At 40.7% G+C, this 15,918-nt stretch overlaps 2 long non-coding RNA genes across 3 annotated transcripts; both read left to right on the forward strand.

Moving 5' to 3' along the window:
• Positions 1–12,375: 12,375 nt before the first annotated feature.
• Positions 12,376–15,051, forward strand: LOC309694612. Of its 2 annotated transcripts, none has more exons than XR_014272934.1 (3): positions 12,376–12,515; positions 12,623–12,798; positions 14,874–15,051. It is a non-coding gene; the product is annotated as an uncharacterized lncRNA (long non-coding RNA). The 2 variants fall into 2 exon arrangements; XR_014272935.1 differs by lacking the exon at positions 14,874–15,051 and adding an exon at positions 12,888–12,994 and having other exon boundaries at positions 12,623–12,765.
• Positions 13,089–14,137, forward strand: LOC309694610. The gene is made up of 5 exons (XR_014272932.1): positions 13,089–13,228; positions 13,332–13,424; positions 13,499–13,725; positions 13,819–13,990; positions 14,088–14,137. It is a non-coding gene; the product is annotated as an uncharacterized lncRNA (long non-coding RNA).
• Positions 15,052–15,918: the final 867 nt, after the last annotated feature.

A 15,918-nucleotide genomic window follows, 5' to 3' on the forward strand; every position in this document is an offset into this window, starting at 1 on the left:
CACCGGAGGGGCAACCGTGCCACCTTCCTGGGAAGAGCTGAGGAGAACCCCAGATGAGGGGTCACCCAACAGCCACAGAGCAGAAGCCAGAGGGGGCTGCAGTGACGTACACGCGGGCTCTGCCGGCAGTCAGCTGTGCCAGAGTGAATCGAGCCCCCGCAAGGGGCCCGACCGAGCCACAGGCACCAGGCCCCACAGAGCAGCCGTACCGGGGAGTGAGCTGGTACAGACCTGAGCGTCCAGCCCTGGACACCAAGAACGCACCGATGTCTGAGGGCATCAGCCACCAGCAGGGAGTGTGGTGAGGGGAAATAAGCCTCCATACCTTGGAGGGCCTGAGATGTTCCAAGGGGGTGGAGTGTAAGACCCGAGCTGACATATAGACACAGACGAATAGGCGCACACAGACCTAAACATGCATTCCCACCCTCATGCACACATAGGGTTGCCAACTCCCTGAAAAATAAATAAGGGACACCTCGTGGCCAGGGCCGGGCAACCCAGTTGTCTTCACCCTTCCCAGTGTGGTGAATTTTCTAGCTCTTTTTTTGTGTGTGAAATTATTTTTTTTAACCATTTGACTTGAAGTTGATTTAAGTACATGCATATTCTATTCTTTGTGATATGAACACATGGGAAACAAATGATCATTTAGCCATTTATTTTTAGCTCAAAATGACAACATTAACACAGTAAAACAGGTCTCTTTCTTAAACAGAAGCCTGTCATGCTTAACTTTTGAGAATAAAAGTAAATCTTTCTTTAAAAGAACTCTGTCCCGCTTAACTTAAAATAATAGAAAACAATAGAACGAAAAATATTCTTGTAACAGTGCACATTTAGTGCATTTAGTACAATTGGCTTCAGTTGAGGTATTATTTCAGCTTTTCTAATGCTAATCAGCTGCTCCTGTTTGTAAACCCGCTTGTTCCCATGATTACGCATCATAACTCATCATCATTAATCATCTATGTATTACTTTTATGTATTGATTACAACAAATAGATGACTATCTATCCTTGCAGTTGTTTATTACACAAAATAAATTATATTATCACACTTCTGGCCACATAGCGCTGATATTCATTGCACATGCCCATATTAACTTTTTCCAGCCAGGTGTTTTCCTTTTCCCATTCTTCCCTTTGTCTGAGGGGAACAAACATTGCTGCTCTAATGCTGGGCTTACACTGTGCGATTTTTGGCCCATTTTGAGCCGATTTTTGAGTCGTGCGACGGTTTTGGTGATCGGACCGATTTTGGCCTTCATCGTGCATCGTGTAGTATACGTGGGGTAACGAGAAGTGATTAACACCTCACGACCAGCTCCCGATCATCAATCGCTCGTGAGCCGCTCACACTGCTCACGCGCAAACACGTAAACGTCGGTGAAAAAGACGGAGCAGCACGGCTGTGCAGCGTGCGATCTGGACACAAGCGATGGAGGCACAACTTGTAGAACTTTGGAAAGCTCATCCGAGCCTTTTCCATGTGGCATCACAAAATGATCACGACCACAACAACCGTGAAAATAGTTGGATCTACACTGCTGCTCATTCACAGCTGCCTGATCATGTTTTTCATTAGCAATTTAGCAAAGTTGATGGTGGTGTGCGTGTCTGTGTGAGTGAAAGACTGAGAGAGCGAGCGACAGATTGTCTGTTATAACCTTCATGTTATGGAGGCACAGTGTGAGCTCTCAGGTCGCATCAGAGCATCGGGCGGTATAGTGTGAGACCTGCATCGTGACCTACCAACTTCTAACCCCTGCGAGTCAATCGTGCAGTTTGAGCAGGAGCTGAATAACGTGACTGAAAAAATCGCACAGTGTCTGCCCAGCTTTAGGTGTACTGTCGTCCGAGACTTGCACCGCAATGTCGGCGTTTGTTTGCCTGTTCGCCATGCTTCTTGTTGTGGTCATCTGTTGTCTTCCGGTATTTTCTCCGCAAGCGACCTTTCCTCGACTAATGAGATGAGCAGTAATCTGAATTGTCATACTCGAATTGTCATAAGTGTGCTGTCAGCTCATTGGTCACAAAGCAGGAGAGGGGCTGGGAATTATGTTTTCAAACAAAGCGTTAATTCCATTAAAAGTTATAGGCCACTTTTGATTCTCACTGTATTACGGGACAAAGTGCGTCCCTTATTAGCTCAATACGGGACGTGTGCTTTTGTTTCTAAATACGGGACGATTCCGTATTTTAAGGGACGGTTGGCAACCCTATGCACACATATACAAATACTCGGCGCTCATCCAACCTGGATACAGACACAAAGAGTATTTTAAACTATTCTGTAAATTCTTGGAAAGTGGTCTTTTTTGGGGGGGACCTCTGCTACTACCAGAGGTTGTCTGCACCACACCAGGGCCTGTGCTGCTAGCATAAACCAACTGAGCCTCAACCAGGGCCTGTGCTGTTTTCTGAGGCCATCTCACTGCACCGGGGCCTGTGCTGCCAGCTGGATCCATCGGCACCATCCCAGGACCTGTGCTGCTGGCTGAGGCCATCTGCACCGCACCAGGGCCTAGCTGGACCCATAGGCACCACACCAGGGCCTGTTCTGCTAGCATAAACCAACTGAGCCTCACCAGGGCCTGCACTGCCGGCTGGACCCATAGGCACCACATCAGGGCCTGTGCTGCTAGCATAAACCAACTGAGCCTCACCAGGGCCTGTACTGCCGGCTGGACCCATCTGCACCACCCCAGGGCCTGTACTGCTGGCTGGGGCCATCTGCAGCACACCAGGGCCTGTTCTGCCGTCTGGACCCATAGGCAACACCCCAGGGCCTGTGCTGCTGGCTGGGGCCGTCTGCAGCACACCAGGGCCTTTGCTGCCGGCTGAACAAACTGCATCTGTGTTGCTAGTGCAAGACATCAGCACCACACCAAGGCCTGTGCTGCTCGAAAAGCTTATCTGCAATACATCGGGCACTGTGCTGTTGATTGAAGCCTTCTACACCACATTGGTGAATGTGCTAGCAGAAGCCCTCTGCTAGCAAGCCACCAGGACCCGAACTTTTGGCTGGAGCCTTACTTGCCATCCTAGGTTTGTGCAGCCTATTTAATTCAGCATCAACAATCATTGTGTTTTGGATAATGGCTTTTTTAATAACTTTACTTTGCTTATTGGCCGTGGGGGACTTTTGGACTCTCAATTTTTCTAAGATGAGAACATTTAACAGTGACCCCATTCTGCGAGACATGGTTCCCAGATCTACATGCGTCACTGCTGCTATACATCCTGTACAATTTCCAATGTATTTGGAACAGGACATTAATCATTTTGAACTACAGAAAGATTTACCTCATCTTCAAAACCTTCTTGCTTTGTACAATTACAAAATTAGTTACGAAAAATCCTGCTTTGTGTCAACATTTCACACGTCAAAATCAATAAGTACAAAGCAGAGACTTCTGATCGTCTTACTACTGCTCTTATCTGGTAATGTGCAACCTAACCCAGGCCCTGAGCTGCAATGTAGCCAGACACCATCTGAATTTAAATCCTCACCTGGGCTGAAGATAGTTCATCTTAATGTGCGCAGTTTGTTACCCAAGATGGATATGATCAAGATCTGGGTTCAATCAACAGATGCAGATATTGTCCTCATTTCTGAAACTTGGTTGTCTAAATATATATCTGATGAACATGTTAGCATGGCTGGCTACAATATCTATCGCACCGATAGGTTTAAGAAAGGTGGTGGTGTTGCTGCTTATGTTAAGTCAAAATTTGATGCTACAATAGTTCTATCAGAATCAATTTGCAAACAATTGGAATTTTTGGCTCTGAATGTGAATGTTGCAAAGGGTCTTTGCATAACAGTTGCTTGTTGCTATCGACCCCCTTCTGCCTCCACAGAAGCTCTGCGTTCTTTAAACCTTTTGCTGTCCAGACTAAATTATGGGGAGCTTGTTCTAGCTGGTGACTTTAACTGGGATTGGCTCAAAACTGTTTCAGATGATTTTAAATCTTTCTGTGATTCTATCAGTCTTACCCAGCTGGTCAATTTACCCACTCGGCCGAATCTCAAAAGCCCCGAAAAGTCTACCTTGATTGACTTGATTTTGACAAATGTTCCTCATAAATTTTCATCTTTGGGTGTCTTTTGTAACGACTTAAGTGACCACTGTGTTGTTGCTGCTATTAGAAATACTAAAGTGGCCAAGTCACAACATGGTATTATTTTTAAAAGAACTCTTAAACATTTTAATGAGCAAGCATTTTATCATGATTTGTCAAATTATGACTGGAAGAAAATAGGATTGATCCCTGATGTAGAATTAGCGTGGGCATTCTTTAAGGATGGGTTTATGCAAATTGTGAATAAACATGCTCCATTAAGAAGATATAGGATAAAAGGTCGTGAAAACCCCTGGTTCTCCCAAGAGCTGGCAGATATCATTCATGAGCGTAATCTGGCTTGGGCCAAAGCGAGGAAAACAGGCTACCCCAGTGATTGGCTTCTTTTCAGACAACTAAGAAACAGATGTACTTCCTCTATTAAGAAAGCTAAAACAGAATATTATCTGTCTGTCACCACTGAGAACCTAAATAATCCACAGAAGTTCTGGAAAATCATTAAGTCTCTTTCAGTGAGTAAAAGCTCCCACGCTCTACCCACCTATGTTTTTAAGGATTCTGTTCCTGTTTATGATAGGAAGGAGATTATGAATTGTTTTAACAAGCACTTTATATCTTCTGGCTCTTTGTTTGACTCTCTGAACCCAGTCTCTGTAAAATCTGGCACAAACCTTCCGGTGTACACTGGTCAGCCATTTAACTTTGTTCCTTTCTCTGTGCAGGAGGTCTGTAAAGCTCTTAAACTGTTAGATCCTAGAAAATCTCCAGGGCCAGACTTACTAGATCCTTACTTCTTGAAACTGGCAGCTGATTTTGTAGCAGAGCCTCTCACAACACTTTTCAACCTCACACTGGATACGAATAAAATTCCCTCAGTATGGAAATCAGCTTTTGTTGTTCCTCTATTAAAAGGGGGCGACCCAGCAGTGTTAACTAATTACAGACCAATATCTAATCTATCTGTGCTGGCTAAAGTTCCTGAAGCTCTTGTGTGTGAGCAGTTAAAGGAGTTTTTGCACATCAATGCCATTTTATCTGAATATCAATCAGGCTTTAGGAAGAATCACAGTACTATCACAGCTGCAATTAGAGTGGTAAATGATATTACTATTGCACTTGATAAAAAACAACACTGTGCATCCCTTTTTATTGATTTGTCAAAAGCATTTGACACTGTTGATCATTGTATTTTAAAACTTAGACTCTTCCAGTCAGGACTCTCTTAGAGAGCAGTGGCATGGTTCTCAAACTACCTCAGTAACAGGACTCAGTGCATTAAATCTGACGGTCTATGTTCTGACTTTGTTACAGTGCACAACGGAGTGCCACAGGGTTCTGTATTAGGTCCCCTTCTATTTATCATTTACGTAAACAATCTTAGTCTACATGTGCCAGATGCAAACTTGCACTTCTATGCTGATGATACAGTTATTTACAGCTGTGGTTCAACTCTTGTCCAAGCCATCGACTCCTTGCAGAAAGCCTTTTCTGCTGTCCAGCACTCATTACATCAGCTTAAACTTGTTCTCAACGCAGACAAAACAAAGCTCATGTTGTTTTCTAAATCAAGGAGACGAGCCCAAACAATCCCATCAGTAACCACTCTTGAAGGTAATAAAATAGAGTTGGTTCACACCTATAAATATCTGGGAATCTTAATTGATGACTCGCTTACCTTCAAACCACATGTAGAGAATCTTGTGAAAAACCTGAAGTTAAAACTGAGATTTTATTTTCAAAATAAGTTGTGTTTCTCTTTTAATACAAAGAAGCGGCTTGTTGCTGCAACATTCTTGCCTGTGCTGGATTATGGTGATATTCTATATATGAATGCTTCTGCTCAATGTCTTCGAATGGTTGATTCTGTGTATCGTGCTTCTCTGAGGTTCATCACTAACCGTAAATTTCAGACTCACCACTGTGAGTTATACTCTCAGGTAGGATGGCCTGCTTTGGTAAGTCGGAGGAACTCTCATTTATACAGTTTTATATATAAGGCGATACTTGGGTTGCTGCCTTCTTATATATGTTCCCTGCTTGTAATGAAACATGCTGGTCGGTATTCTCTTCGTCCGCATGGTTACTTGTTGCTTTCTGTTCCATTTGCCCGAACTGAACTTGGTAAAAGAGCTTTTGTCCATTTAGCACCCTTGGCCTGGAACAAACTGCAGAAGGAATGGAAAATGACTGAATTCATTTCATTAAGTGATTTTAAATCTAAACTACGAATCCTTGAGGCCAAGTCCATAACATGCAACTGTTTCAATTAGATTGATTGTCATTTTAACTGACTTTTTATTTTATTTGAATTTCATTGAATTTTATTTTTTATTTTATTTGTATTCTTTCACTTATTGTTGCATGTGTGTTGTTGCTGCCTGTGTTTGAGTAATTTCTGTAACTGTGAGACATCTGCTGCTGCCTATCTTGGCCAGGTCTCCCTTGAAAAAGAGGTTTTTAATCTCAATGGGATCTTCCTGGTTAAATAAAGGTTAATAAATAAATAAATAAATAAAAAATGGACACTGTACATGTACTGTACAGCACGGCCCCTCCTGAGAACCCTCAATGTCTACATGCATTTAAAACTGGGTGGTGGGCACTATGGAACGCCAGGACTGCCATAATGAATTAATTAAATACATCATTAAATAATTAATTAAATGTGGCAATAATTAATTAAAATTGGAATTAATTAATTAAATAAATAGTTATGACACATGTAATTAATTAGTTATTGACACATTTAATTAATTATTTATGTATTTCACATTTTAATTAATTATTGACACATTTAATTAATTATTGACACATTTAATTAATTATTTAATGCTATATTTATTTATTTCATTTTGGCAGTCCTGGCGTCTGGCTCTCATCTTGAAATAATTTTATCTGTCAGCCTCACCCATCAAACTCAGGGGGCGGGGTTAACGCTGCCCATGCAGCTTCTCTAACATTTGATTGGTTGCCGTGCAAAGTAAGTCAAAACAGGTCGATCCTAGATAATCGATTGCTTGTGTAGACTTGGGGCAGCCAGGTATCCCAGAATGCATTTCAAATCACAGGCAGCAATGGTGGTGGTGTAGTTTTAAAATATCCCGTTTTTCTGTCACCAACTACACTTTTAACAGTGTTTTAGCTGCGAATGTCGCGCCGTAATCTTCACATGTCTGGTCAGGTTGTCAACATAGAACATGTTTGCAAAAGTGCTCAGATGTTTTCAGAGATTTCACTAGCTCTGCTAACAGTTAGCATGCAGAGTGCACCGAGGGGGTTACGTTAACCGGTTTGTTTACATATTCCACTCTCCGTGTTCCACATGTTGCATTCGTAGATTCTCATTTTCACCGAACGATCGTCTCTTTCCGCCTGGTCTTGTGTCTCTGTGCTTCTGTAACATAAAGAACGAGCTGACATTTTTCTCACGAAACCAGCGATCAGCTCAACAGACCCTCAGTTTACCTGCATGCAGACGGAGGTCAGACAACAATTTTACATGTATGATCTTAAAACAGGACACAGCCACTATACGTGCTGCACAGTAAAAAATGGAGTGTCAATATTTCAGTGTAAACCTATTTTAACCTAGAGAGAGTATATACAACTCTGTGAGGAGTAAACCAGCTCTAACGTCAGAGTTAAAAGTCAGTGTAAAGTTCTGTAGACACGGAGTGAAGACATAACTCCACACAGTGTTGATTAGTACCAGTCCGCAGGCGTGTGCGGTCTGAGAGCTACCACAGTCAGGTAAGTTAAGTTAACATTCCCATACTGGTAACATTGTTTAGTAAGTATTTTTAAACTAAATACCTCTTTATAGTTACATTGATGTCGAGTTAGCAGCATTTACCCATAGGTTTAATGATATTGTCGAGTAGCTACATGCTAACCATTGCTAAAAGTTCAAATGTTCGTTATATTCTCACTGAGTTAAGATTAACCTAAAACATGTTAACTATGTATTTCTTCTAAGTGCAGCTTAGATAATATTATTGTCACATGTCTAATGGGATAGTTTTAGCAACTAAATTACCGTTTATTAGTAAGCTAATAATCGCTAATTAGCTTCGAAGGAACTATCAGAAAAAGTGGGTAACATTACAATAAAGTTTACTCTACTGATTTATATTCTTTTAAGCAAATGCCAAAGGCTTACACTAATTTAGAATTAATTCAGATTCTTTTATATAAATTAATTGACAGCAATGTTAATGATATGTTAATATACAGTAATTGTTCACAGAAATAAAGCGAATTGCAGTAAGAGCGACCAATACTTGATAAGTAGACTAAAGTTATTAAACAATATTAGATGTTAGTCACACTTGGTCCATTTGCAGTAACACTGGTTGATAAAGGATCTTTATTAGCAGTTAATCTGTTACTTATTTCTTCATGCTGTAGCTGTTAAGTAATATTGACTTTTAACTGCTTCTATTTTGTATAAAAACTAAAGCTCTAAAGTACATCCACAGTTTTAAACTCTTTCCTTTATTATTTTTTTCTCTTTTGTTTTGTGAACAGAATATGTTGCTGCGTGTTTTGTTTGGTGGGGAGCAGAAGTATGTTAGGCTGTCTGACCTGGGCCCTATTTCAGAAAGCCGGTTTAGTGCAAACTCTGAGTAAGTATACCCTGAGTTAACGAAAACTCTGGGTTTTCGGTTTCACAAAGCGAGTTCAGATGAATCCTGAGTGAGTCACTATGACGACACACTCCGTGAAGCTAACCTGCCCCCTAGCAGGTTTACCACAACTAACCCTGACTGTCTCCGCCTCTTTGTCGGAAACCTGACAGTAGGAAGTGTCGGACATGGCGTGCCCCTACCTCGAAGAGCCAGTAGATGTTGAAGCCCAAATTCTCCGCAGAGCTCTCCGCCGGGAGAGAGTGATTAGAGCGCGTTTGGACATTTTATCATTTCCTGATGATTTTCTGTGCAAACGTTACCGTTTTTCAGCACAATCTATAATTCATTTGAATAACATCCTCAGGCCTAATATTGCTCATGTGACACATCGCGGACATCCTCTCAGTTCTGTACATATTATTTGTATTGCACTTCGTTTTTTTGCAAACGGGAGCTTTCTGTATAATATTGGTGACGCTGAGCACGTTTCCAAGGCTACCGTCTGTCGGGCAGTCAGGAATGTTACAGTTGCACTGAAACGTCTCCTGCACTCGTCTGTGGTGTTCCCCGGTCATAGACCCACAAGATTTATCAAAGAGGGATTCCACAAAATTGCAGGTATCAGGATGAACAAAACTCAATTCATGATGTGGTGATACTTGAACTACTACTTAAATTTTACATTTATTTTCAGGGTTCCCAGGCGTGATTGGCTGTATAGATGGCACTCACATTCCAATCATTGCTCCTTCAGTAAATGAAGGAGACTATGTGAACAGGAAGTCTTTCCACAGCATTAATGTACAGGTACATAGTTCCCTGTAGCATTTCAAACTAACAAATTATTTCATTATAGTAATGGATGCTAATTTGTGTTCTCTGCACTGTGAAGATCATATGTGATGCTGCCAACATTATGACAAATGTGGAAGCCAAGTGGCCAGGCTCTGTTCATGACTCACGAATTTTTTGTGAATGTACACTGAGCACAAAATTTGGACATGGTGAGTTGAAAATACTTTAAAATATATAAAGACCAATTGCTACAGGGACATTTGAACTGAAGTGTATCCTTCTGTCTTAGGAGAGTTCACTGGCTACTTGCTTGGTGATAGGGGGTATCCATGTTTACCCTATTTGCTTACCCCTTACCCTGACCCTGAACCGGGCCCACAGCAGCGATATAATCTGGCTCATTGCAGGACAAGAGCCAGAGTTGAAATGACTATCGGAATGCTTAAGGCCCGGTTCCAGTGCCTTCAAAGACTCAGGGTCACCCCAGAAAGGGCATGTGACATTATTGTGGCATGTGTGATTCTTCACAACATTGCCACAATTAGAGGAGAACACTGTCCTTCTGAACCAAACATCAGCAGTGATCCAAACCATGAACATCCTGACCCTCCCACGGACATACAAGATGGAAGAGCAGTCAGAGACACCATATGTCACAATCATTTCCTTTGACCCATCATCTCAACATGTTGAAAGAAGAATAAACAGATTTTTTGTTCAACTGGCTTTATTGGTCGCCTGTATTTCCTGTACACAAAGTATTAATAAGTATATTATTATGTATAAGTATATAACACTGAAATAATTCGTCCATCTCTGACCACTTCACCCACCCTTAACTGATGTTCTAGCAGTAAAATCTCAATCTTGGTCTTTTGGATCTGCTGCTTGAAGTGTTCCATTTCCAAGTCACATTTTTTTATTTTCTTGATCAAATGGGTCTTGTACAGCTGCTTTACAGGGAGCTATTGAAACACAGAAAATAGCATTGACATTCATAGTACATGCCTACTTAGGTTGGTTGTAAATCAGTGCTGAACATCTTACTGAGGAAAGGTTTGTTGGAGACGTGGCTGGACCCTCTTCCTCTTCATTTCCATCATCACTCTGTTAGAGACATAGAAAGCCCATGGTTTTATTATAGTACCACATTTTATTCAATTGTTATATTTTCCATTGTAAGATGTAAACCTCATAAAGTGTCTCTGTTGCTTCCTCCTCTGTAACAGCTGTCAATGTTTCTTCATTATTTTCCTGTAGTAAAGAAATTAACAACATTGCTGTTCTACTGTAAACTCATATAATCTGTGGAGTATTAAGAGTACTCATAACTGCATGTTGGTCTGGCTCAACAGGAGGCTGCACCAGATACAGTACACCATCACCATCAACTGATAGAATATGAGGTTTATACAGGTCACTTATAACTTACAAGGGACCAAATGGCAATTAACAAACATACCAATCACCTTACACTTCATTGTCATTATGCTCTCAAAGACAACCAAGACTGAGGGAAGGCAAAATCAGTAGGAAAATAACTTCACTACAAAATAATTCATTATGGTAAAGAGTTTATCAAATGAATGAGTAGCACTGCAAAGGTGACTGTGAAGAAAGGATGTATGCACATCATGTATTATTTTGAATTTACCTCTTATGTAGGCACTTGTGTCTTGCGGGGTTATTGACTCAGAGGATGTCCCCGCAGAGATGCCTTCAGCCACAGGGCGCCCACTGTTTTGGCTGAGGGCCAACTGCTCAGCCTCTGTGAGTGGTGGTGGTGGAGGACCCCCACCTGTTTTTCAGGCCTCTGCTTTTTTTCTGTTGGCTATAACGGGGTCACATTTGAGCATACAGAGTAAGCAAATATGTACTTGTAATGTGCTCAGATAATTTCAATAAGTGCTTACAGAAGGAAAATTAATGTAGCCTCTAACTGCAATTGATTTACATGGGACAAACAGACCAAGCACTATGGCTCATAATACAATTACACCTTACCTGTTTGGACTATATTTTTATATTTCATTTTTACTTGCTGCCAGGAACGTTTGGGGCCTGTTGGGTTGCACCTGCGCTCACATCACGTCACAAAATAAAATGTATAAAATAAAAAATAAAATAAAATAACGTGTTAAATGGGTGGAAATCCCTAGATCAATGTTTAAAGTAACACTCACGCATTGACTCTGTCGGCTATGTTTTGCCATGCATGCTCCCTTTGTTTCGCAGCTGAGGCTGTGTTACTTTTTTTCCGCAAAATTTGCATGTTATCGGCATATGCTGCCATCAGAATTTCGGCCTCAAGCGCTGTAAAATACATTGACCGCGCCTTCTTTCCCTCCGTCTCCATGGTGACTCGCTTAATCTGTGCTCCACTAATCAGGGCTTTATGTATCCTCGTGCGCGCGCTTGACTTGGGGTTAAAGCAACTCCGTGTTGATTGAACTGATTGTTATCAGCCTTTCTGAAACCGAATATTCCGAGTTGGACAGTTCGGGGTTACTCAACCCTGAGTATCGTTTTTCACTCTGAGTTTTCTAAACCGGCTTCCTGAAATAGGGCCCTGACATTTGATGCTTTCATGAAAGAAGGTTAGAATATCAGGATAAAACAAGATAACAACGTTTACCTGGTCAATAAACAAGCTTAATTATATTCTAAGTCAACTACCTAAGTTGATAATTGTTTCTACTTCAACAATGAATGAGAATTACCTATATTCTTAAGCTTCATCTCATCAATATTTTGTGAAGACATAGCCTTACTCTACCATTTGATAAGAAAATGCATGGCCTTTTTTTTTTTTTAACAATTTCTGTAACATTTCTTTTCTCTTACCTTACTTCAGCGTGCCTAAAATTTAACATACCAGAAGGCAGACAGCTAGATATGAAGGTGTTTGACCAGTCTGACACAGAAGTAGACGCAGAGGTGTTTGAAGAAATAGTGAAGGGGTCACCTGTAACCTTCCGAGTCATGCTGAGCAATGAAGAACTTGGTAATCACTCACATACGTATATGTTTATATGAAATTTAAAGGTTGAGATTGAAGCATTAACAGTTAAATTTAATGCTTCTGCTTTGGTCATGTTCCTTAATGCACAGGTGTATCTCTGTCATCATCATCTTCTCCATCGGATGATACAATCATTCTAAACTTCACAATGTGTGAACCTCCTGAAGAAGCAGCAACCACTGAAGGAAGACAACCTAAAAGGCCATGCCATATAAACTATGAGGCAAAAGCTGTGGGTAGTGAACATTGTTAGTCTAATTTGCATGTTTGATGTGAAGTGTTTTTATGTAATCGTTTTCCAGTTTTTCTCAAGGTTTAAAAAATTTCTGACTTCATATTTTATGTCTATTTAAGTTGATTGAAAAAATCCTAACAACAAAGCCTGGTGGTGAACACATCATACAAGAGTATGCAAAAACCAAATCTCTGACAGATGCAACTAGAAGACAGATGATAAACATACTTGCTGCTGAGATGAGAGAAGCACATGGGTAAGAATCATAAATGTAGTCTATAAAGAAACATTTTTAGTATTGTATTATTTTTAATTGTGATGTTCAATGCCAATTGAGTGACGGTCATCACTGAATTTATACATTAGGACATCTCCCCCTAAAAGTGTAAGAGTGATGTATGCGCAGGGGATTGTTGCTCTGTTTCCATATCTGGAAGACCCATATTCACAACATGGATATGTAAGTAAAGGGGACTTTGCAACATTAAACACATAGTTGCCCTCAGAAATGTTGATAACATTCTGCTTGTATTTAATTACATAAGAACATCACTATGATCCAGAGAGCGGTTCAGGATACCTTGCGTGGCGGTTGAAGACAATTCAAAGAAAAGCTGCAGAGGAAAGAAGTGTCTCACTTTCCAAATCTCCTAAAAGTAAGTTCACTTGTGATTTAAACGATTCTGATCTAATTTGTAGGCAGGAGTCAATCAAATTGTTTTTTCTTAAGTTGGCGGGCCAGGCCGTGGTCGATCCAGACCACTCACCACTGAGACAGTGTTATCAGATGAGGATGTAAAAGCAGCTATTGCTCTTTTGAGACACTCTGCTGATGAAGACACTATCCGTGAAAAGATGAAAGCTACCTTCATTTATCGGCATTCAATGGTCAGCGATGATAAGAATGCAGCAGATGTCTTCATAGTCTTCCCGCGGTTTCTGGACACACCAGGACTGGTAAGACATCTTCATTTGTTGAATCACTGAAATATTCCATGCAGCTTGCAATTTCACTCATTACACCTCTTATCTTCTATTTTTGCATTATAGATAGAACAAGATTTCAGACTCCTGTTTGATGAGGTCACTGCCAACAAATTCTTGGAGAGGTGGCCCATCGATCTCAAATCAAAGATTGTAAAGGAAAGTCATGGACTTGTACCCACCTCGGAGCTCTTGGAGTTGATGTGCAATGCTGAGTCAGCTACTGAAGTTGAGAATGGTATGACTGACTGTTTTTATTTGCCATTGTTGGTTATATAGGCAATTCTGTCTATCGAATGTATTTTTGGAGTAATTCTTTGTTTATTCGTCTGTAGGCTGGGACAGTGACATGTCTGCTATCTTGCTGCTGCTACATCTGCTACCACCATCTGCACAAGGGTGAAAGAGACCAGGAAAGATGTCTGCATCTCAAGCTGTCGATAACCTCATCAAACTCCTAAAGGTATGTTATTTAAAATATATATTCCATCACCGCCATTGTAATGTACAGTAAGGTGATCTAATCTAATGGGATAGTCACTAAATACTGCTGTTTAATGTGTTGTTGTAGGCTGGAACCAGTGTACAGCAGCATCTAGACAACATCACCCGAAGCAGTCAGCCCTACCTTCTTGCTCAGGGACCCACAAGAAGCAGCATCCACACCTTCTTCATTGTGATTGACAAGCATGCACTTCCATGTAAAGCGACAGGTTCAGTAGGAGCCCTTGATGAACTCTTTAAGGCCCATTATGTCTTTGATACGTCATACAGTTCATCCCTGACCAACTTTTTCACTTTTCTGCAAACAACCATTTACAACATTGATGTTGGGGAAACAAAGGAAACTCCCAGAGTTGCGAGCAAGAATGGTGCGTTAGTATCCATTGAGATCAAAATAATGAAGTGCTTTCTTTGCAAAAGTGATCATGGTAGACCAAACAGCCTTGTAAAACACCTTAAGGTAATTCATGGTCTCTGTACTGGGAGGACACTATATCTCAAATGTGGCCAAGTGGGATGCTCACGTTCTTTTAGTAGTTTTTCTGGCTTTAGAAAGCACCTGAACAAATGCCACGTAAGCAGTTCATTTGATTCTGCAGAACTAGATTTTTCACCAGTTCAAAGTGTTACGGACACAAGTACTACTGCTAATGTTGATGTGGTGCCTGAACATTTAGAGCATAGGTGTCAAACTCTGGCCCGCGGGCCAGATTTGGCCCGCAGCCTGATTACATTTGGCCCGCGAAGCCATACCAAATTACTATTAGAGCTGGCCTACTGGTATTATACAGTTAATATATATATATTGTTTAGTATTAAGCTTTGCTTGTTCCATATTCAGGTTTTCAACAAAACTTGTTTGAGTCCATAAAAAAAGATTCATTCTTATATCTAGAGGAAGATTTTTTTTTTCAATAAATATTAATGTTAGCCCGCGACTTTGTTCCAGTTTTGAATTTTGGCCCACTGTGTATTTGAGTTTGACACCCCTGATTTAGAGGCTGAGTCGGAATTATCTTCAGCAGACCTTGTAAATAGTTGTGCAGCTGTTATTTCTGATCTAAAGGCAGCAGGTGTAGGCCAAAGTGTAGTGAATTCTGTAGTGAATTCCATGGAAGAGATTGTTCAAGATATCCAACAACATGCTAAAGAAACAGTCATTAAGCATGTATTTAGTAATGAAAGAGAAACAGAAATGTGCAAGAAAGTTGAAGCATGTTTTGATGAGTTAGAGAATCCTTTCTCAGTTCTTAATTCTGAGTACAAGAGGTCAAAATATTTATCAGACAAGTGGGAAACTGTAGAACCAGTTGAATGTGTAATTGGCTCAAGATTTGACACAAGGCGAAATAAAAAGACTGGAACATATGATCAGGCAGTTGTTCAAGATAAATTCATGTATGTTCCAGTTTTATCAACATTGGAATCAATATTTAAGAGTCAGCATGTTGGAGAAATGTTGAAAAAATCAGACACTTGTGATTCAAGACGCAGAGATATTTGTGATGGATCTCTATTGAAGACACGCCCTCTTTTTTTCAACAGAAAAGCACACAGTTCAGATCCAAATGTTCTATGATGACTTTGAGGTTGCAAATCCTCTTGGTTCCAAGCGAGGTATTCACAAGTTGGGTGCAGTATATTTTACCTTAAGAAACTTCT

This window comes from Aulonocara stuartgranti, assembly GCF_965226115.1.
Source record: "Aulonocara stuartgranti genome assembly, chromosome: 18".
Taxonomy (NCBI): domain Eukaryota; kingdom Metazoa; phylum Chordata; class Actinopteri; order Cichliformes; family Cichlidae; genus Aulonocara; species Aulonocara stuartgranti.